This window comes from Pogona vitticeps, chromosome W (assembly GCF_051106095.1).
Source record: "Pogona vitticeps strain Pit_001003342236 chromosome W, PviZW2.1, whole genome shotgun sequence".
In the NCBI taxonomy this organism is placed as follows: domain Eukaryota; kingdom Metazoa; phylum Chordata; class Lepidosauria; order Squamata; family Agamidae; genus Pogona; species Pogona vitticeps.
In genome coordinates, this window is record NC_135798.1 from 1,114,082 (window position 1) to 1,134,410 (window position 20,329).

At 44.0% G+C, this 20,329-nt stretch overlaps 4 protein-coding genes and 1 long non-coding RNA gene across 6 annotated transcripts in view; 2 read left to right on the forward strand and 3 right to left on the reverse strand.

Annotated features, from left to right (window-relative positions):
- Nucleotides 1-20,329, reverse strand: part of LOC144584975 (uncharacterized) — a 618,887-nt gene that overhangs the window by 114,814 nt on the left and 483,744 nt on the right. The gene's annotated exons all lie outside the window — the stretch shown is intronic.
- Nucleotides 1-20,329, reverse strand: part of LOC144584983 (uncharacterized) — a 392,659-nt gene that overhangs the window by 20,560 nt on the left and 351,770 nt on the right. The gene's annotated exons all lie outside the window — the stretch shown is intronic.
- Nucleotides 1,699-2,551, reverse strand: LOC144585034 (uncharacterized). Its single transcript, XR_013539533.1, has 2 exons — nucleotides 2,493-2,551; nucleotides 1,699-2,193 (listed from the first exon to the last, which is right to left on the reverse strand). It is a non-coding gene; the product is annotated as an uncharacterized LOC144585034 (long non-coding RNA).
- Nucleotides 2,832-20,329, forward strand: part of LOC144584982 (uncharacterized) — a 32,301-nt gene continuing 14,803 nt past the window's right edge. Inside the window, exons 1-3 of one of the 2 annotated variants that reach the window (XM_078382388.1) lie at nucleotides 2,832-2,893; nucleotides 4,857-4,934; nucleotides 14,963-15,047. The gene's annotated coding sequence lies outside the window, so the exon portion shown is untranslated. The remainder of the gene's footprint in view (nucleotides 2,894-4,856; nucleotides 4,935-14,962; nucleotides 15,048-20,329) is intronic. The other variant, XM_078382387.1, reaches the window with a different exon arrangement.
- The window catches only part of LOC144584973 (uncharacterized), a 66,481-nt gene continuing 51,014 nt past the window's right edge, over nucleotides 4,863-20,329 (forward strand). Inside the window, exon 1 of the mRNA XM_078382344.1 lies at nucleotides 4,863-4,934. The gene's annotated coding sequence lies outside the window, so the exon portion shown is untranslated. The remainder of the gene's footprint in view (nucleotides 4,935-20,329) is intronic.

Below are 20,329 nucleotides of genomic sequence, written 5' to 3' on the forward strand. Positions count from 1 at the left end.
TTCACTGCCCAGCTGTGACGGACATGTGATGTTATGTCTGCCCTTTACAATACCCCCCCTTAAGTTGTTTTGTGGGGGAAAGCTAAAGTGCTTTTCTTCCAAAACAACGAGGTTGACAAAATTACATTAACACAACTATACACAACTATACTATACACATTCAGGTGGTGGGGTCTTGCGGCTGATTCCCCCCCCATCGTGATAACTGGGTTTTTCTGGAATGGATGCTTCAGAGCCATTGGCTTTACAAAAGACCTGCCTCCCACCCACCCCCAGATGCAAAGGCTGAAATGATCCCTGTGAGGAGGGACTCTTTCTGGGTTGCATTTCTCTTTTTATTTTCTCCAGCCCTCCATCTAGGAGGGGCGAGTCTTCTTCTTCTGTCTCTTCCCAAAGCCCCCTCCGTCCGTCTGTCAAGAGGAGCCTCCAAAATCAGAGGCCGCCGGAGAGGTGGTTCGTCTTTGGAAACGAGGAGCCGGCCTTTGGGAAACGGGCTGGCCCTGGAGGGGGCCTTTGGGACCCGGCCCCCGGAAAGGGCTCTTCCTGGCAGCCAGGAGAAAACTTTCCAGCAGAGATCTCCTTTCTTGGGGGGAGCAGAGGAACTGGCCGGCAGGATCTACCCCTCCAGTGCTGGCCAGAGGGGGGAGGGGGAAAGGGGGCAGAGGCCACCTGGCCGGAGGGCAGACTAAGGGGCCTGGATCTAGCCCCCCTCGCTCCTAGCCAACCCCCGATCTTCACCCCCCCTCCAAGCCCCATCACTCTGGGGCCCCTCCTATGCCCCCAACCCCTACACATGAACTTCGCCTGAGGATCCAGATGGAGATGGGTGATGACCTCGGGGGGAGAGGAGAGATCAGTGGAGGTTGACCCTAGAACAGGGTCAGGGAACTTTTTTACCTTTTACTCCTAAAAAATGGGCGGCTCTCTTTCTCCACCAGCAGGCAGCTCCTGGGTGACCATCAAAGAGCAGCAGGTGGCTTGCCTGCCAGGGGTGCCCGATGCCGCCTCCCACTCCATCACCAGCTCCGGCAGCTGCATTGGGGCTCAGCATCAGAGCTCCTGCAAGCCTTGCCGTCGAAGCGCCCTGACAGCTGCCACACGAAAGCCAAGAGCTCCACCAGGCCCAGCCGGCCAACATGGAGGTGCCACCGAAGGAAGCCATGTGGCTGGGCGAGCAGCACTGCTGCCTGGTGGGCTCCTCCAGACCCTCGTGACCACACCCGCCCCCCGCCCCCCGCCGCAATCCACCTCTCCCGGCACTGGAAGGAGAGGCTCCTCTTGGCCAGGATGCTCTGACCACTCACCCTCTGCCATGGGCAGCCCCGTCACCACCACCTCGGCTGACATATGCCACCGACTGGGGCCCATCCCCGGCTGCCATCCATCATGGCTCCAATGAGGCAGCTGGGGACTCCCTCCTCTGGGTAGAAGAGGAGGAGGAGGGAATGGGGTTAGGGTCGCGTCCTCATTACCCCCAGGATTTTCATTCTTACCCCATTTGGGGTAATTTATCCCTGTTCCCTGACCACTGGGTTAAGTAGTTAAAATAATGGCGAGTGATGATTAGTATATATTGCAATAATAGTAAGAAAGCTGGGATTAATAAGAAATGTTGGTAGATATTACAAAAAGAAAGTTATCAGATAACCAGTATTAAATCTTATTATGTAACAAATCAATTAAGATATATTTCAGGTATTATAAGCAACAATGAAGATTTAATATGAAAACAATTGAAAATGCATGGAAGGGAGAGAATTTTGGATAACATTTTTTTCAAATGAAACATTGGGAAAGAGGTTAAAAAGACTGATAAACCTGTTCTAAAAAAATACTCTATTTTTCTATTTTTAGTACACCTTTGTTTATAAGAACCACACAGACTCTTTTCTAACCCAAACATTATGAAAACTTAGCTTGGCATATCTAGTCTCTGGGTTCAGAATGCTCGGACATTAGGAGTCCCCGTTGCTTCTGAGCCTGCAAGTCTCCACCTCCAGTGAGGTGTGTCCCAATCGGTTTGTAGAGCTTCAGCTGACGTCAGTTCCACAAGACGCGTGATTGGAGCATGCTAAGTCTCCTGACTGTAGGAAGCAAAGCCTCGCGATTGAAGGAAGCCTGTTTACAGAGGCAACGTACGGGACCTTTTTGGTTCTCTCCGTGCTCTCAGCTTACTTCTGTGTAACCAGTGAGCTGTGGAAAAAGTACCATCTTATAAACTGAAAACTCTGGCATGTTTGGAAGTTGGTAATATTACAGAGGATTATTAAATCCACCAATCTTCCCTCTAACCAGATTGGTTGAGAAATTCTGCAGAAAATCCTAAATGGGTTTATAAAAAATTGGATGAAACAGATACAAGTGTGTGTGTGGGGGGGATTTGAGGTGGGGGGGCGGGGGGTATTTTTCTCCCTTTTGGGGGGAATATCTTTCTAAGGAAACCCCCCTCCCCTCCCCTCCCCTCCCCTCCCTCCCCTCCCCCAAAGACCCACCACCGCCCGGATCCTCCGCCGGGAAAGTCTGCGCGGGAAAGAGGACGGAAGAAAAAGAGGGAAAAGGGGGGAAGGGGCACAGCTTCCATTTCCGGTGGGGAAGCAGGGCCGGAAGCAGCCCCCCCCTTCCTCCTCTCTCACTTTAGTAGCTCTACGTTCTCCCTCCCTCCCCATCAACCTCCCACGTTCTGCTCTTCTCAGCGGCGATTGGTTGGGAGGGAAAGGGAGGCGGAGAACGCAGAGCGACTAAAGCAGTAGAGGGAGTGGGAGTGGGGCTGCTTCCGGTGCTGTTTCCCCCACCACAGGAACCGGAAGTGGAGGCCGTGCCCCTCCCTTCCTCTTTCTCCCCCCCTTTTTTTCCTCTCTCGCTGTTTCTTTGGCGCTTCAGGATCCGGACGGAGGTGGGGGCGATTTGGGGGCCTTTATTTTTCGGGGGGGGGAGAAAGCGGTGGGGGTGGGGGTGGGGGTGGGGGTGGGGGTGGGGAGGCCCTAGAAAGATATTCCCCACCAAAAGGAGAAAAGTACCCACTCCTCGGGGCACCCGGGCCCTCTTTGTGTGTGTGTGTGTGTGTGTCTGTGTCTGTGAGAGAGAGAGAGAGAGGGAATCTTCAGTGGGGATTGTGTGTGTTTGTGTATCTATGGAAAGAGAGGCGGGAAGTCAGGGCGGGGGGGGGCCGAGATCCAGATACTCCGAGCCCCCCCTTCCCAGCAAGGCACCCGGGTCCTCTCAGGCTCACCTCTCCCCCCCCGTTGTGCTTGTTTTCCCTTTCTCCTCCCCCCCCACAGGACCTTCTCCAGCCGTGACCCCTCCCCCCAGGAAACCCCTTTTGTTGAAAACTTAGGGGGGGGAGTTCCTCGAAAGCCCCAAGTGGGAATTGGGGGGCCTTTTGGGGGGGGTGGAGATGGGGGAGGGGGTCGCAAGGGGGAGGGAGTGGGGGGGGATAGGAGGGGGCCCAGGTAAATGGGGCTTGGAGGGGGGAGAAGAGAGGGGGTCGGCTCAGAGGGAGGGAGGGATGTGGAGGATGATGATGATGATGTTCTATGTGGACCATCTGGCAGCCAAGGCGGATGCTGATGCCCCTGCAAGGGAGGGAAGTTCCAGGCTGAGGAATCAGGCCCTGACCCGAACCCAGACCCTCAGCGCCCCCACCCCCTTCTTCCCACCCAGAACAATTGGGGGGCCAGCAGAGCCCCTGGGGAGAGAGCGGCTGCCCGTTTCCTACCCTGGGAAAACTCTGTGTGTCTGTGTCCGTGTGTGTGTGGAGTCTGGTGTGAGGTTTGCTGCTGCTCATTTTGGGTTAACAATATTCCCAGGAAATTCTCTGAATCTCCTCTTGGTTTCCAGGAAGAGACTTTCTTAGAGGCAGGAAATTCAGTCATTAGATTCTTAATTAGCTTAGAATTTATTCATTCTTTCATGCATTCATTCAAAATTACTTTTATCCTGCCTTTCTCCTCTTTGCTTGTTTATGTCTTGCTGTTTTCATTAGCGCAAGGGATGGTGGCCGGCTGGATGGCCAGACCTTGGGGGCCGGAGAGGCTGAGCGAAGGTCCTCCTGGAAGGTCTTAAAAAGCAGACGGAAGTTGTGTGTCATCATCACACGGGGGGTGCCGGACCATCACATTCTTCTGGATAGCCTCTTTCCGGGTTTTCGTTCCTCTGTGAAATAGTGCGGGGAATTAATGGAAACCTGAAACACTCCACACGCTGAGGGTCGGGGGGGGGGTTGAACAAGAGTCCCCCCCCCAGCACCCCTGCCGTTCCCAGAGCGATACCATGCAAGGGAACATCCCAGAATCTGACTCCCCTTTTTGTCAAGTGACCACTCCTCCCCCAGACACAAAGCCATGGTCAGGGCTGTGAAGGGCAAAGAGCAGAAGAGGGTCTCCCGCAGAGTCCAGGGGTCCCCAACTTCATGCCTCCAGATGTTCTTGGACTGCAACTCCCAGAAGCCTTCACTTCCGCCTCTGCTGGCCAGGATTTCTGGGAGCGGAAGTCCAAGAACATCCAGAAGCCCAAGGTTGGGGGGACCCCCTGCTGTTAGACCCTCTGGACGGCTGCCTTGTGTGTGGCCACCCTTGAGACGCCCTTTGCTCTGTCTGGCTCGGCCTCCTTTTTCCAGCTGGCAAGGCGGGCACGAGATTGTGCAGCAGTTTTGGGCTATTTCCTGGCTTTTGGAATCATGGGCATAGAAGCACACAATCCCCCCCCCCCACATTCATAAACCAGAGGATATTATTTAAAAGAATTGTATTCTCCAGATTGCCAGATTGTTAGCTTCTGTGCTAAGGGAAAGCTTTTAGTTTTGTCCATCCGAGAAGCCTCCAGAATGATTTGGGTGTTTTTTTTTCTTTTCTCCCAAGGACGGGGTGAGGTTCAGCTGATGCTCTCCCGACTTTTCTCTGGACGAAAGGAGAAATCCAAAGCCTCCCTTAAAGCAGGTAAGATCTCTTTCATTCTTTGAGATCAGATGCGACACTGTGTTTGTTTATTTATTAAATGATAACTCTATGATTAGCAGGATGCAAGACATTGTAAAGCTTAGATCAGTATTTCAGAGAATTTTAGCCCAGTCGCTGGAACCATCGGGAGCGTTTGGAGGGCGCCTTCTACCCGACCTTCCATGGTGCCTGGTGAGGGCCAGAGGGGCCACCGAGATGGGCCTGACAGTGCAAAGGAGACTGAGATGGTGTGAAATGACAGGGTTTGAAGCGTTCTCCCCCAAGTTCTTCAGTCCTGGTGGAACAAAAGTCTCAAACAAATAGTTCCTTTCACTCATCTGTTTCCAAACATACAGACAGAGAGAGAGTGAGACCAACTGGCAGCCTCTCTGTCTCTGAGGAAATGGGAGCTCTCAGAGCAGTTGAGTTCAGGATAGCATAAGCTCTCAAACTGAAGCAAATGGTGCATGTCTTCCTCCTCGTTTATATCCACATCAGCCCCCGACAAATTACATTACATTGTTCTCTTGCACCTACCATCATCTGCTGATACAGGATGACTTCCCAGTTTTCTTGATTAGTTGCACCTGCTGTGCTAACTCTTTCAGTTAACAAATTTTGACCTCATGACAGTATCTGTGAGCTATTGCTGCCTCCTAGAAGGCTAGCAACGCCAGGAACAGAGAAAAGTTAGAATCCATTTCACCCCTTTAAGAACTGAGTGAGTCACTCTCAGTCAGGCTGTGAAACTGGACTTCTTTCTTTAAGTCTGTCCCCTATGAAAAAGGAACTTAAAAAAAAGTAGCTTGTAATTAAGCAAATAAATGACTCAATTATGGTAACGTATGGCCAATTATCTGGTAGCTAGGTAACAATATCAAACTATTCTGCTCAAAAGACCAGACTTCCAATTCTTAAGCAAAAATACATTTATTAGAAAAATAAAGAAAAATTAGTTTATTGTAAAAGCATAGATGATAGAAAGAACATTTCCATTCATAAGTATCAGAACTCCTATCAAAACCCTGCTATCAAATCAAAACTCTAAGCAAACAGAAAGGCTAGGCCTCTCCTCTAAGTTAAAAAATAAACTACATTCTTACTCAGTCCAAGGATTCCATAGTCCATCAGAAACAGGTAAATCCATAAAGGGTAAAGTCCTTCTCCAAAGGAACAGTAATCCATAAGTAATCCATCCATATGATATGTAAGGTATCCATCTTACACATCAGGCATACATCCCATGTGCTTTCTCTTTGTAAGACTCCATTTTTACAACTTACAAGATATTACCCCTCCTCCTTCTTCCTGACGTAACCCACCAATCAGGATAGAGGAAACGGTGTTAGTCTCTGCCTCAGTTTCTCACAAGATCCAGGTGTTATTTACAGATTGCTGGTTGGAATATTATGGCTACGAATGTCCTTCTCTGCGGCCTGTGATAAGCTTGGCAACACAGAGATGAAAACTGCTACTAGTAATTTTCCAGCACAGACCGTTTTATTAATTCAAAATGGATTCTCTATTGCTAAACTCATAACTACAAAACCCATTACTGTAGCATATTATAACTTCAAAAACACATCTCATCACAGTATCCAAACGGTGACATGAAATCCCCATATGCTGTGAGACTGTCCTGTCGACTTCATTCTGTCGCCTATCAAGTAACTCCCAACCAACCCAGTTTTGGAGGCCTCTGGTTTGTGAAAGCAAGCACACACTGTGAGATTCCTGGCTATGCGGGGGTTTGAACCCGGGTTGCGTGAGTCCCAGTTTTACTGTCTATAGCAGAGCCTCTCTGAACATGTGCAGAGTGTTTTTCTTTTGGTTCCCAATCCTGCTTGGCTCAACCTTGTGGTCACCAAGAGCAGATGCTGTCGGTAAGATTCCAACCCTCGAGAGACAGGCATGGGGCCTCCCCTGAATTTCTCCTTTCCTCTTTTGGGATCCAAGAGGGTGAAGTGACTCCTGCATGAGGGGATTTTTGGAGAGGGAAAGACAGTTACAGTTTTTGCAGGATTGATGCTTCCTAGGAGAACACCCACCAACCTTCTTCCTGTCTCTCCTTGGCCTCTTCCTGCGACGACCAAGGCAGGGTCTCCCCTGGCCGGGCGCAGAGCCTCAGCTGCCCTTGAAAGGAAGGGAAAGGAAAGCTGGAGACACAAGGAGGAGGGAGGGGTGCGGTCTCTTCCTCAAGAAGGGCTCCTGCCGGGAGGTTCTCACAGGGAAGAGGGAAGCTTTGCACAGCCTCTGGAAAGAAACAGGAGGTGGGAAGATTGCAGGGTGCGGGTGTGGGCGTTTGTGCATTTATCGGGCCCCAGGCATGGATTTTAGAGAAGGTGCCACTTCTTTTAAGCAAGTGATAGATGGAGCACGTACATACACACACATACATATATACACACATACAAACGTACATACATAAATGTGGGTTGAGGATTACTCTTCCAAGGTTCCCACATTTTTAAAAAAATTGCCAAGATCTTTGTCCATCATTTCCCCAGAACTTATTGAATCTCTTGCAGAAACATCATTGAAATAATGTTTGAGGATGATGGTCTTTGGTCATAAGGAGAGGACTGTCGCAAACACGGGTCCAAGAACACACGTGTTTGTTTGGACAGAGAGCAATCAGGAGTTTGCACATGCTAAAATGGGCTGAAGAGTCCAAATTCAGCTAGCCATGATACAACACTCCTTCTCGCAGGTCTGCCCACATAAGAACACCCTGGTACTCTCAGATATTATTGTGAAAAGGTCAAGTGAGCTTTGTAGTCCTTAGACTTAACTTGCACCACTGACAGGACTCTAAGTAAGTTAGGCCGAGGCAGCACTCTCAGATGACCCTATGACAAGTGTACTGTTCAGGAAACCAAATGAGTTTTATAATCCTTATTTTATTAAAGAAAAAGCATGTTACTAAGTATCAGAGCCAAATTTAAACCAAACAAATAAACTAGCATTGTGCTGTTTAGTTACAAAGATGTAGTGAGGCAAAGAAAACATGAAAAATATAAAAGAGTTCAAAAACCTTATTAAAAATACAAAAAGACATTAAAAAGAATCAAAACAGTTCCAGTCTAGGAAATCATTAGTAAAAACAAAATAATCCATGTAGGTTATAAAAAGGCTATAGTCCTCAGTGATCCTATAGAATAGAAACCCCTAAACAAAAGTAAAAATCCATTATATGTCCCATAGTCCTTAGAAAAGAAAAATCCAGTAAATATACCATAGTCCTTACAAAATTACAAGAGCATAGTCCATATGGAGTATTCCAAGAAAAGAAGTCCATAAAGAATATTCCATAGGTAACAGTCCATAGAAAATAGTCCATGTACAGTCCTTAGGAAAATCCCATAAGTCCAAAAGTAATCCAGCAAATCATAGAAAGCAGTCCATGTAGGTAGGCCACCAAACTCAAATGGCTGAAGAGTAGGTCACGAATCACGGAAAGGTCGGTCTTGGAAAGACAAAGTCCATAGAGAAAAAGTTCCTTTTTCAAGAGTAACTGGCAAGGGCCTAATGCACCTTCCCACGATGTCATCCAATCAGAGTTCGTTACTAGGCAAACAGTCCTGTTGCACCACATGACTTCTTTCTCATACACACCAGATGTTATTTGGGTTACGGTGGTTTCTCAAAGAGTCACAACAATTCCCATCTATCTAATCACACAGAGTCCTTTCTCAGGCTCTCAGAATAACATTCTCTCGGCTCGCCTGGAAAACACTTGTCAGCATAGCAAAGATACTTTATACAAAGAAACAAGATGGAACCTCTCTGGCTTATTTCTTAATTACAAAACCCATATGCCTTAAAAGATTTTAACTCAAAAACCCATCTCATCACAAGGACATTGAGGGAAAATGTTTCCATTTTGAATCTCAGTGTCAGATCAAGGGGTGAAAGATTCACAGAGACAGAGAGTATAGGATCCGATGGACCTCCATTATTGAAAAGAAAATCACAAAGAGAAAATAGAGGATACAAATGACAATACACACCATCCCATCAGCTCTAATTAACCCACGTTACTCACGTCCACCTTTCTCCACCTCTTGCCACCTTTCCCTTAGGGACTAGGTTAGAGTTAGGGTTAGGATGATGGTTATTTTTGCATTTTTTAGCACCCTGTTTCTCTCCAAAAGCACATGGCTCTTACTAGTTTTCAATATCCCTCTTCTGATTTTTATTTCACTGGTCCATTGTCATCAGTGGCCACATTCCACATTTTTCCTCAAGGTTAATTTGATAATCGCTTTTCCTGTTCCTTGCAAAGATGAGCCTTGCCATAGGCACCATTTAATAGCTAATGCCTTTTCTTCTTTCTTCCCTTGGTTAACATTAACCACATTCAATAAGGCAATCATGGATTCAATTGAGTTATTTCCCTAATCTCCTATAAAACACCTCCAGCACAGAGATGATACATTATTATTTAATATATTCAATGCCACCGGAATTAAGTGCCATCTCCATTTTACTCTATAGCAATTTTCTTTTACCCTTATGCTTCATTATTCTGTTATTACTGCGAAGAGTGAGATTCGCAGCTTGGGGATCTATCTAGACCAGGCGCTCACCATGGAAACATATGTGGCATCTGTGGTCCGCTCCACCTATTTCCATCTTTGACAGATTACCCAGCTGCGTCCCTATCTTTATGTCGAGATTAGACCACTGTAATGCTCTCTACGTGTGGCTACCTTTGAGATTGATGCGGAAACTCCAAATGGCACAGAATGCGGTGGCCAGACTTCTTAGTGGGGTGAGGAAACACCAACACATCACTCCCACCCTGGCCGCCTTACACTGGCTGCCCGTTCGGTTCCACATTGATTTCAAAGTGTTAATGATTACATACAAAGCCCTAAATGGTTTAGGACCTTGATACTTGGCCGGAGACCTCCTCCCACCTAGCTCTACTCGTGTCACCCGTTCTAGTCAGGAGGGGCGACTGAGGAGCCTAACGCCGAGGGAGGACCAGAAAGAAAAGACGAGACACCAGGCCTTCTCAGCAGTGGCCCCTCGACTTTGGAACAGCTTGCCATCAGAGATCCCTTTGGCCCCCTCGCTGGGCATTTTTAAAAACCAACTTGGAAGACCTGGTTATTCAGACAGGCCTTCCCTCCGGGCACTATTTAAATTTCTTTTTATTCTCTCCATCTTAAATTAGTATCTACAGTATGTGTTGTTAACTGCTAATATATTTACTTTGTGTTCTCTGAGCCGCTCAGAGTAGACTATGTCTAGATGGGTGGCATAGAAGTTCAATAAATAAATACATAAATGAATAATAAAATAAATATTCCATGTTTTACTCCAATCTTTCCCTTCAGTTTCTTTAACCATGTCTTCCTTTTAACACCTGGGAGTTCATATTCTGCCTCTTCTCTCGGTTTGCACATTTCACTTACGATCTCCTTTCTATTTTTCATTGCTTCTAACTTCAGTCTTTTTTTTCAATAGTTTCCTCAAATTTCACATTTTTTCTACTTTCTTCCTTTTCCATTCTTTTGCCCATTTTCCTAACTGAACTATTTTTAGTCATGAAATCCTCCCTTCTCCCACCAGCTTCCCTATTTGATTGCTATCTTGTATCCGCTTCATCCAATCTTTTATACACCCATTTAATAATTTATGGAAAATGTCTCAACCACTTTGGTCAGAGGGGTTAATCATCACTTGCCATTCTTTTAACTACATGCCAGTAATCTTTATTGGTAACATCCAGAATAGGAAATTTAATTTAAGGATCTGTTTCCTTTTAAGTAATGCAACAGCTTGGGCCCAGGCTCCCTGAAGGACGGTATCTCCCTATATGCGCCTTCTTGGGGATTAAGATCAGGAGAGGGGGCCCTCCTCTCAGCCCCATTGCCAGGCCAAGGACAGCTGATGGGGACAAGGGAGAGGAGGGCCTTCTCGGTGGCAGCCCTCAGGCCATGGCACGCTCTCCCTCGGGAGATCAGGAAAGGGACCTTCCCTGTTTATCCTTCCGAAAAAAGCTAAAGACCCATCTCTTCAGGCAGGCTTTTAACAATTATAAATCCCTGCACCCCATTTAAGCAGATAATACTAATTTTTCCTATTTTAATATTTTAATTATATTTTAAATCATATATTGTTTAATTTTTAATTTTTATTTATTTATTGATTTGATTTATTTGATTTATACCCCGCCTATCTGGTCTACTCAACCACTCTAGGCGGCTTACAGTATAGGATAAAACAATAAAACACAAGAACATTACATAATCATTTGATACAGTTACAATAAAATAGAGTGAGAATAAAATAAGAAGGAATAGAAAAGAAATCAGCTACAGTGGTGCCTCGAATAGCGAGCACCTCTATTAATGAAAAAACCGAATAGCGATGTGGTTTTCAGGGCATTTTTTCGCTTTGATTAGCCATTTTTCCTATGGGTGATTATCGAATGGTTTCAATGCATTTCAATGGAGGAACCACAGTTCGTGTTCGCTATTTCTTAAACAGTTTAAAATTAAGGTTTCCAGTTTGAAATGTTTGAGATCGTAAAGTGCACTTATTAAATCCTTTGTTAACCCAATTTGACCTTGTTCTGATCCTTATTTAATTTGTTGTTGATTTTTTTTCCGTGTTGAGATGCACTGAATAGGTTTCAATGCATTTCAATCGGGGAACCGTGTTTTGAATAGCGAGGTTTCCTATGGAGATTTTCCATTAGCGACGGCAATTCGTTCCTATTGGAATGGATTAGCCACCTTTCAATGCATTTCAATGGGAAACCATGTTTTGAATAGCGAAGAAATTCAATAGTGATGTTTTTTGCGGAACGGATTAACATCGCTATTCGAGGCACCACTGTATTGACTGGAGGGAAGGCCTGGATGTACAACCATGTTTTTAATTGGGTTTTAAACATTCCCAGCATAGGGAAGGCTGAAGGGAGGTTGTTCCAGAGGCGAGAAGCCACCACCGAGAAGGCCCAGTTTCGTGTCTTTTCCTTCCAGGCCTCTCTCAGTGTCAGGCTCCTCAGCCTCACCTCCTGACTCATACGGATGATCCGCGTAGACCTTGGTGGGAGCAGGCATTCCGCCAAATATTGAGGTCCTAAACCGTTTAGGACCTTGTAAGTAAGCATTAAGACTTTGAAGTCGACGCGGAAACGAATGGGCAGCCAATGCAATGTGGCCAGAGTTGGAGAAATATGTTGGTATTTTCTCACTCCAGTGAGGAGTCTGGCCGCCGCATTCTGCACCACCTGAAGTTTCCACATCAGCCTCAAAGGCAGCCCCATGTAAAGCACATTACAGTGGTCTAATCTTGAGATTAGGAGCGCATGCACCAAGGTAGTGAGTGCCCCCGTGTCGAGATAGGGCCACAGCCGGGCAATCCACCATAGTTGAAAAAAGACAGTGTGGACTACCGATGCCACCTGCGTTTCCATGGTGAGTGTCGGGTCCAGATGTACGCCCAGGCTGCGGACCCCACTCTTCATGGCCAGCGTCAACCCCCCAAACATGAGAGAATCACCCAAACCGTCAACCACGGGGCCACCCACCCTCAGAACCTCCATCTTGTCCGGATTCAGCCTCAGCCCATTTTCCTGCATCCATTGCAGTACGGTCCCCAGGCAGCGCTGAAGGGACAGGAAGGCATTACCTGCAGTTGGTGAAAAGGAGATGTAGAGCTGGGTGTCATCGGCATATTGATGACACGAAGCCCCACAGACCCCTGATGACCCCTCCCAGTGGCCTCATATAGATGTTAAACAGCATTGGGGAGATAATCGACCCCTGTGGAACCCCACAATTGAGACTCCACGGGGCCGAGACCCTCTCCCCAAGCTGCACTCTCTGGGGACGGTCCCCCAAGAAGGAACGGAGCCAGGCCAATGCCAGGCCACCAATTCCCAACTCGGAGAGCCTCCCCAGGAGGATACCGTGGTCGATGGTATCAAAGGCTGCTGAGATGTCGAGGAGGACCAGCAGAGACATTTTATCCCTGTCAGCCTCCCTCAACAGGTCATAGTACAGGGTGACCAATGCCGTCTCTGTACCGTGGTGCGGCCTGAAGCCCGACTGGAATGGATCCAGGGCGTCTGTTTCATCCAAGTGCGCCTGAAGTTGATCAGCCACCACCCTCTCGACCACTTTGCTCATGAAAGAAACATTGGCGACGGCCCTGTAGTTGCCAATTTCGTCCAATAATTTGTATTCTAATATTTAACTTACAGTGTTTTTAACAGTGTGACTTAATGTTCTGAGCTGCTTTGGGTCCCTCAGTAGTGCTTCTATCAGAGTGGCACAGTTTTTTAGCAGCGCCTGTTTCCGAAGCCCCTTGTTCCAGTCCCAGCAGTCAAGAAAATCAGGCAGAGAGACTAGACTTCTAGCAACTAAGTCTATTGCCATTTATAAACATCAGCAACGGCGTAAAAGTCCACAACCTTCTCCATGAGCCAAGAGAAAGAAGTCATGACCCAGTGGCCATATAGACTATCCCACACTGTCCAGTCGGTGGTCAGAGACCTGACATCATCTTCACTCTTAAGTTGTTTATTCCGGTGTCCTTGTCGAGCACTTTCTGTCACAGATCTCTGTGCTGAGTGTTCATGGCTGTAAAATTCAGGTTTTGTTTTATTTGGCTTATTTTATATAACCTGACAATATGAATGTGGGATATTGTGCTTCTGTGGCCACGATTTTAAAAAAAAAAGGTCCAGTGTGTTGCCAGCAGGGGAAAAATTTGCCAGGCTCCCCACAGGAAAGGGCAGCTTGAATATTGACAGCAGGACTGGGAGCAGTGAAGATGGTCTACCCAGGACACCCTCTCTTCTGCTCCCTGCCATCCACACTTGCTAAAAAACAGCCCTGACCTTTGCCTTGGGTTTGGGAGAGAAGCAGTGGACTGTCAGACTGTCAGCTTCTGGGATTTCCCCTTGTGGGATGTCGCTCTGTGAATGGTAATAGTGCTGGGACTCCTGCTCTACCCCTTGACCTCTTGGCCGCCGGAGTGTCTCTGGGTTCCATGGTTTCCCCTACTATTTCACACCATTACAGGACAGGGGATACCTGGCTCAGCAGTACTAGGAGCGAGAAGGACCTTGGAATCATCTTAGGTAACAAGCCAACAGTGTGATGTGGCTGCTAAAAAGGCCAATGCTATTAAGGCTGCATTAAGAGAGGGAGCCCCTTCACGGATTGCTGCCCCCTTCACGGATTGCTGCCTTTTCGTGGCGAAGGGGCTTGAGTAACTCAGGGAAGCTATGGGCTATGCCGTGCAGGGACACCCAAGATGGACAGGTCTGGAATGTAAGATCTTGGAAAGCTGGATGTAGTCAAACACAAGATGGCAAGAATAAACATTGAAATCCTCGGTGTCAGTGAACTAAAATGGACGGGAATGGGCAAATTATCATGTCTACTATTGTGGGCAAGAATCCAGTAGAAGGAATGAAGTAGCCCTCATAGTCAACAAAAGAGTGGGAAAAGCTGTAATGGGATATAATCTCAAAAATGACAGATGTCAATATGAATCCAAGGTTTTTCCTATAGTGATGTATGGAAGTGAGAGCTGGACCATAAAGAAAGCTGCCCGCCGAAGAATTGATGTTTTTGAATTGTGATGCTGGAGGAGGCACTTGAGAGTCCCCTGGACTGCAAGGAGAACAATCCTACCGTGTCCATCTTTGCACAAAATGTTCCTTTAATATCTCCAATTTTCCTAAACAGATCTGTTTTTTCCTTTTCTATTGTTTTCCACTATTTCTATGCACTGTTCATTTAACAAGGCCCTCTTGTGATGAGAGGGGGGTGGAGCTACAAACAGCGAGGCAGCAAGGAATCTGGACTCTCCAGATTTCTGCTGCATGCTGTGAATCCAGACTCTCCCCAAGAAATTGGAGGGCAGGGAAGGCTAGGAGAAGCCCACCCTGAGTCGCAGGAGAGCAGAGATCTTCTGGGGGGTGGAAAGCAACCACCTCTCAGATCACTCCTTCAGACAAAGGATTCCATCAACGCCATTTTCTAATGTCGTCCTAGCTGTGAAGCTCCACGACAGGAAGGAAGCATGAAGATTTACGAATGACTGCATTAACAAGGACTAATTGGTTTCAACATCGCCTCTGTAAGTACAAAATAAACTTAAGCGGCTGATTTCAAAGAAGATAGTGTAACCTTGGAAGCGGCAAACAAGCTTTGAACCCACACAGATCGGTATTTTATTACTGCATCACGCCTGGAAAACAGAAACTGGAACTGACAAGGATAGAGACAGACTTTTGCTTTTTATCCCCTGTCCTCGGTGGTAACAACTCACAGCTTTTCTTCTTCTTCTTCTTCTTCTTCTTCTTCTTCTTCTTCTTCTTCTTCTTCTTCTTCTTCTTCTTCTTCTTCTAATAATAATAATAATAATAATAATAATAATAATAATAATAATAATAATAATAATAATAATAGTAATAGTAATAGTAATAATAGTAATAATAGTAATAATAGTAATAGTAATAATAGTAATAATAGTAATAATAGTAATAATAATAGGTTTAAGGAGACAAGATGCTGCAAGAGGTGGATTCGAACTTAATGGAAGTTTTATTATGACTGAATTTACAATCTACAATTGAAGTTACTGTATTTGGTGAAAGCTGGAGTCTGGGATAGTATAAATCATTAGCTTTGCTGAGGATCTGACTTTTATTACATAAGTGCTTTATGGCTCTGGGCTAGAAGAAGCAAACAAGCTGTGTTGGGGGCTATTTTCTTTATAATAGGGAATGTTTCTTCAAATGAGGTGCATATCTCGAAATTACAAAGCTTCTTTGTTCATCTACTTTGCAACCATGATGGATTTAACAGAAGACATAATAAATGCCTTTCACAACTTACAAAGGAACATTCTGAATCATTTTGAAATTCAGTTTTTTGAACTCCAGACTGTGCTTTCGGATATGAAGGAAACGACAGAGCTTTGGGAATTTTCGTCAGAACAGCGTACTGAAACAGAAGAAATCAGCCCACTATAGCAGCACAAGAAAGAGTGACTTTATTTGTTTTTTAAAAGGGGGGTAAAATCTTTAAAAAGGAGATTAGGAAAACTGATTTGTAGTGTGAGAAAGAGGTCCAGGTGGGTGAAAAAGATATGTGTCCTAACTGGATGGGTGAATATGCAAAACAAAGAAGCAAAAAGGCAAGGCTGAAAGGGAAACAAAATGATTACAGATCAGACATTGCTTGGCTTCAAAGGCAGAACATGATGAGCCCACCAAATGAGAGAGAAAATAGCCTAATAGGGTTCCATAGATGGCATTTCAAAACTAGTAAAAAAGGAGCCAATCTAATTTTAGGTTTATAATGTTATAAATAAAAGGGGAAATGTTAATTGATGAATATAACAACAAAGTAATTTTGATCATGTTTGGAGATAAACAACAATTATGAATTATTAATTATACAATCTGACATATCTATGATGAATATAATATTAGAAATTGTGGACTTTATGGTACACTTTAAGATGCAACTTAACTTTAGGTTAATAAGGCCATAAGAGATCTGGAATACCTGGCCTGTGTATAGAGTTAAGATTTATAAACTAAAAAAAGGAGGAACATTACCTGATGAATATAATAGAAATTATGGATTTGAGAATTTTTATCTATATAATCTGAAATATCTATGATGAACACAAGATTAGACTGTAAAGCTTTTACTTAGAGAAACATAATATGAATTATAAGAATGTAACCTTAGATTTATCATGTTATAAGTGATTTGGAATTCCTGGCCATGCAATGGAGTTAAGATTTATAAAATATAAAAGGGTGAATGTTATTTGATGATTATAAAAACCAAATTATAAATTTGAGGGGCACACATATGTACACAAAATGGATGTGATTTATATATTGCAAGTAATTTCTACTATGTTTGGAGTCAAATGGCAATTAAGAATTTCCAATTATGTAATCTGAAATGTCTATGATGAATATAACATTAGAAACTGTTGAGTCTAAGGCACGTAGTCTGAGAAACAAAATATATACAAACTGTAACATGATTGAATATATCAGGTGAGAGACATTTAATATCCCTACTTTTTGAAAGACTGATGATGATATTTGAAAATATATGAAATTGATGATGATATATGAAATACTGATATGAAATACATGTATGTATAGATGTATATTAGAGTGAACATAGTACTAGAGATTACTTAATTATAGTATAAAGCATTAACATGGAGATATTAAGCACATATGAATTATAATATGATTAAGTAGCCAATATTAGATAAATATATTTTGTGGTGTTTTTTATCTTTGCTGAAATGCGGATTTCTCATGATAGTAAAATATTGATATTCTGAGACATAATTGGTTAGCCAAGGATGTAAGAGAAATTATCTTAAAAATCAATCATTAGAATTACTATAACTTTAGGATGACTCACATCTCAAGCAAATTTTTAAGAGCAATAAGGCTGATGCAGTCAGATTTATATAATGGATAATATTGTATGAAATGCCTCCACCCTGCCTATATGTGGGGTTTTGTTGTTTTATTCTCTCTCTCTCTCTCTCTCTCTCTCTCTCTCTCTCTGTGTGTGTGTGTGTGTGTTTGTATTTATTACTTTTGCTTGTTTTGTGTGATCTCTGTTAGGTTTGTATGTCTATAGTGTGATAAAATAAAAAATATTTTTTTAAAAAAGAAGGCCCTCTTGTCTCTCCTTGCTATTATTTGGAAGTCTGCATTCAATTTTCTGTAACTTTCCCTATCTCCCTTGCATTTGGTTTCCCTTCTCCTCTCTGCTATTTGTAAGGCCTCATTGGACAGCCACTTTGCTTTCTTGCATTTCCTTTTCTTTGGGATGTTTTTTTTTTTGCTGCCTCCTGTACAATGTTACGAGCCTCTATCCAAAGTTCTTCAGGCACTCTGTCCACCAAATCGAGTTCCTTAAATCTGTCCTTCACTTCCACTGTGTATTAGTAAGGAATTTGGTTTAGATTATACCTGAGTAGCCCAGTGGTTTTTCCTACTCTCTTCAGTTTAAGCTTGAATTTTGCTATGAGAAGCTGATGATCAGAGCCACAATCAGCTCCAGGTCTTGTTTTTGCTGACTGTATAGAGCTTCTCCATCTTTGGCTGCAGAGAATGTAATCAATCTGATTTTGGTATTGCCCATCTGGTGATTTCCATGTATAGAGTCGCCTCTTGTGTTGTTGGAAAAGAGTGTTTGTGATGACCTGCTTGTTCTCTTGACAAAACTCTATTAGCCTTTGCCCTGTTTTGTTTTGAACTCCAAGCCCAAACTTCCCTGTTGTTCCTTTTATCTCTTGACTCCCTACTTTAGGATTCCAAACCCCTATAATGAGAAGAACATCTTTCTTTGGTGTCAGTTCTAGAAGGTGTTGTAAATCTTCATAAAATTTCAGTCTCCTCAGCATTGGTGGTAGGTGCATAAACCTGGATGACTGTGATATTGAAAGGTCTGCCTTGGATTCGTATTTAAATCATTATATCATTTTGACATTATATCCCATTACAGCTTTTCCCACTCTTTTGTTGACTATGAGGGCTACTCCATGTTTTCTAGAGGATTCTTGCCCACAAAAGTAGATATGATAATAGTCTAAACTGAATTCGCCCATTCCTGTCCACATTTGTTCACTGACTGCCAGGATGTCAATGTTTAGTCTTGCCGTCTCGTGTTTGACTGCATCCAGCTTACCAAGGTTCGTAGATCTTAGATTCCAGGTTCCTATGCCGTATTTTTCTTTGCAGCATCGGACCTTCCTTTCACATCCACAGCTGAGCGTCCTTTCGGCTTTGGCCCAACCACTTCATTAGCTCTGGAGCTACTTGTACTTGTCCTCTGCTCTTCCTCAGTAACATGTTGGACACTTTCCAACTTAAGGGGCCCAACTTCCAGCATCATATCTTTTAACCTTTTGTTTCTGTTCATGGGGTTTTCTTGGCAAAGATGTGGCTTGCCAATTCATACTCTATGGATTGTGTTTAGTCAGAACTCTCCACTATGACTTGTCTGTCTTGGGTGTCCCTGCACGGCATAGCCCGTAGCTTCCCTGAGTTACTCAAGCCCCTTCCCCACAACAAGGCAGCAATCCATGAAGGGGTTGTAATATTATATCTTCTTTCATTCTTGGTAGGGTTTAACTTATCTTCCTCTTCATCCCTTAACATTTATCTTTATTTATCAAGACTTTAAACCATTCCATTTTAGCATCACATCTCCATTTGGTCCCATACTCTGAGGACATACCCTAGCAAAGCAACACCCAATAGTAACAGATCCTCAAACTTTAACTATTTTCCTTTTAAAAAAAAAACTAGCCCAAAAACCCTCACCATTGTCAGGTTGGGGAAACAACCTGAATAGAATTGTTAAATCAAGTTTGTAAAATGACCATAAGTATTGTCAGAATCAGAAGTGTAAAGTAAAGCAAAGCTTGAATATACACAGCTGAGGTGATTGTTACAGCTGTGAATGTAAACGTAGGATTGGACAATACTAGGATAAAATTAGCAGCACTAGGACACACAATCTGTGGGTTGTTGTGGATTGTTGCTGGTGATACTGTTGGAGAAACTGTAGAGAAGAATCGTATTGTTCCTGTTGCTGAGAATCCTGGTGGAAGCCGTGTCTACGTGCTTGATAAGAGAAGGAACTCTGGCAAGCTGGAAGGAACTTATGGTATTCAACTACTGAACTTATTTAAATGACTTTGTTACTGATATATGCACTAAAACTCTGTGAAAACTACTGTGCATTATTTTGGAACTGAAAACTTGCCTGTATATATTGTTCATAATAGAATATCTACTACAGTGGGGTCTCTACTTAAGAACTTAATCCGTATTGGAAGGTGGTTCTCAAGTTGAAAAGTTCTTATGTTGAATCTGCATTTCCCATAGGAATGCATTGAAAACCATTTAATCCGTATCTGCTCTTTTCCGTCCATAGAAACTACAGTGGAACCTCTACTGAAGAACTTAATCCGTTTTGGAATGGCGTTCTTAAGTTGAAACGTTCTTAAGTTGAAGCAAAATTTCCCATAGGAATGGACTGAAAACCAATTAATCCGTTCTGGCTGGGTTTTTTTTTTTTTGTTATGTAGAGGTGCGTTCGTACATTGAAGCATTAGTTCCCATAGGAACTAATGCAAAGCTGGTTAATACATACTCTACCACTAGGGGGAGATTTTTTTTTAACCTAAGATGACCTAAGGTTAAAAAAAGAGCAGGAAAGGTTTTTTTTTCCCCCCTGTTCTTATCTTGGATTTCTGTTCTCAAGTAGAAGCAAAATTTAGCAAATGGAGCTGTTCTTAAGTTGGATTGTTCTTAAGTAGAGACGTTCTTAAGTAGAGACCCCACTGTATCAACACTA